The sequence below is a fragment of the Octopus bimaculoides genome, chromosome 16, assembly GCF_001194135.2.
Source record: "Octopus bimaculoides isolate UCB-OBI-ISO-001 chromosome 16, ASM119413v2, whole genome shotgun sequence".
Lineage (NCBI taxonomy): Eukaryota > Metazoa > Mollusca > Cephalopoda > Octopoda > Octopodidae > Octopus > Octopus bimaculoides.
Window position 1 is genome coordinate 8854612 of NC_068996.1, and position 3113 is coordinate 8857724.

The window sequence follows — 3113 nt, forward strand, 5'->3', positions numbered from 1 at the left end:
ATTTTTTGGCTTTTCATAACTGATCAATCTCATTTTTTTTTTAAGGGAATATTTTAGTTTTTCCAATTGCGAAAATGTCTAGATGTTCACTAAATGGAACATTTCTAAAAGCTGACGCTGATTTGTTTCTTACCTGTAACTACTCATGTGCAGACGTAATAAAAAAAAAAGTGGACAGAAATTCAATAATTTATACCAAGACAGACTAAACAATCATAAAAGACTTACACACAATAACAATGAAAAAGAAATCAGATCAAAGCAGACCGTCAAACCATAGAAAATGGCGTAAATCTACTAAAAACAAACCAACATACTAAGGAAAGTGGTATAACCATAATACGAGACATTGGAACACCTAAAAATCCTCCTTCCGAAAACAAAGAAGACGAAATCAATCAAAGAATAGTAAGACAGAGCTCAAATGACACAGAAAACAAAAGTCATTTTTAGGGAACAGCAATTCTGAACAAAAACGAAAGAAAGCACTATTGATACAAACACTAAGAAAATACTGATTTCAAATTTTGGCACAAAGCCAGCAATTTAGGGGAGGGGATAAATCGATTACATCAGCTCTAGTGCTCAACTGGTTCTTATTTTATCGAACCCGAAAGGATGAAAGGCAAAGTCAGCTGTGGTAGCATTTGAAATCAGGACATAAACACAGATGAAATGCCGCTAGGCATTTTGCCCGGCGTGCTAACGATTCTGCCAACTCGCTGACTTACACTAACGAAATATGAAACCGAGCGATTCAAAAGTAAGAAATTGATCACATAAGAACTTCGTGTTAAATAAAATATAATTTTTAGAATATGAACTTAAATTCAGATTCCATAAATGATTTTCGGTAGAAAATTTCATATACAGGAGATCGTCCAAAAGAAGGGTTACAAAGATCCATCATTTGTTTTAAAAACAAAAGATAAAAAAGAAATAGGCAGAGATATATAACGTGTCTGAAAACATCGGCAAACTCAAACATTCCAGCAAATCGTTTAATATCAAACATCACACGTGAGGAGCAAACGCATTAAAATGTCGACAGAAAAACTCTTTTATAGTCATTAAAGAATCTCACAAAGGAGGAACCATTGTAACAATAGACAAGACACATTACAAGGAAATGGTCTTAGAACAGCTAAATGAGCAACATTTCTACAAAATAAGAAAAAAGAAATCAATACAAAGAAACAAAATTGGTAAATAAATGGACAAATTCAAAAATAATCTTATGAAAACAAACGATTTGGGATACATAACTAATTTTGAGTTAAAAATTATTTTTATGGACTATCGATACATCATAGATTTAATAACAGTAAAGAGGTCATACTGAACCAGTGCGTGTGTTATTATTGGGATCTTCATACACCATATTGAAAAATTCCCAACTGTTTGATTTAAAATAGCATTCCGATTGTTGTAGGACCAACATCGAGTATCTAAAGCATAAGAATGTTACAGGGTATCACATTAAAAGCATTATGCAAATTAGTTCCTACTTTCATCAGAGATGGTATGAACTTTCTAAACCACGTTGCAGAAAAAGTAAATATAAAGACAATACTGATTAGTTTTGAGGTAGATTAGGATTAGAAGCTGTAGAAATCAGGATAGACAACTTTCCATACAGAACTCAGGAGAGAATCCTAAAAGAACTTATACTATAAGGATTGGAGTTGGAAAATAACTTCCTCATCTTTGATAACCAGTTTTACCGTCATATAAAAAAGGGTACAGCAGCTTCACCAAGTTTGCAACACTAGGGATGCAATTCCCAGAAGAAAATCTGTGTCCGATCTGCGATTACTTTTGATCAGTATTTTCAATCGTATTTAAAGAGAAGCAGAAAAAGATTCCTGGATGATTGCTTCATATATTGGAACAGTAGGAAGACATTACAAGAGCTCATAAATTAATAAATAGTATTCATAGATCGATCCAATTCTCAATGGAAATGAAAGGGAACTTCCTTTTCTGGACATTTTCATAATTAAGAAAAATGAGACTGTCACAACCGATCTCTACTGCAAGGAGAACTCACGCCAATACTTGAAATTTAGATTTTGCCATTCATCCCATATTAAAATAAATATCGATTTTAAAATAGCAAGAGGTATATGTTCAGTAGTTGCAGATTCATTAGGTGAGAGAGGCAACTGGTAGAACTAAAAATTATTTCTCCAAGGACAAAATACCCAAGAAACTTAGTAAATCATGTTGTAACCAAAGTAAAGGAAATTCCAATCCCTGACTTACCAAGAAACTCTTACAATGAAAAGAAAAACACAACCAGAAATATTCTATTTGTATTCCTCCACAAACCCTGAAACCACAACATTTTGCATTCAGCCAAACAATACCTTCCAATTCTATACCAATAATCAATTCTAAGAAAAGTAATTAAAAGAGTCATTTTCTAACAACAGCTGAAGACAAAAATCAAATCTTAAAAGACACTTAATAGGTGTTAAATTCACGTCAGAAGCAGAAATAACGCAGCTAACAAGATGTGAGTTCGTTGTGGAACGTGTGAATTAATTGTACGGAGAAGGAATGGGGTGGGATTGAAAGTTAAAGCAAATGTAAACTGCAACACGACTCTAAGAAATTATCGTTTACAGTATCACATGTCTACACGGCAATGAGAAATTTATCAGATACATTAAATCAAAATAATAGATCGGGTTAGTGTGTAAAAGCAACAAACCAACGATTCGGCTACTAGAAATGTCTCATATAGTGAACATCTTGCCATTAGGGCAAAATGGAAAATTCAAAATATTTACTTTTTCGGTGGAGAAAAGAAAAAAAAAAGAAAAGAATGTGATCAACTACGAAAGACAAACACGAATATTTTGTAAGAATTCTACATCCGAAACTAAACCGTGATTAGTCAACACTGGAACTAAAACTATTGCCTATATAAGGTTTACCTTATAACATGTGGATCTGAAAAGTTAAAATTCATCCACCAAAAACTTCGTTCCTTAAGATCTGCGGTTATGTGTTTTTTTCCAAAGATTTTTTTGTATAAGTAGTAATTTTAAAGAAAGATCTTTTTCACCTCATCACACACACATAATATATATATATATATATATATA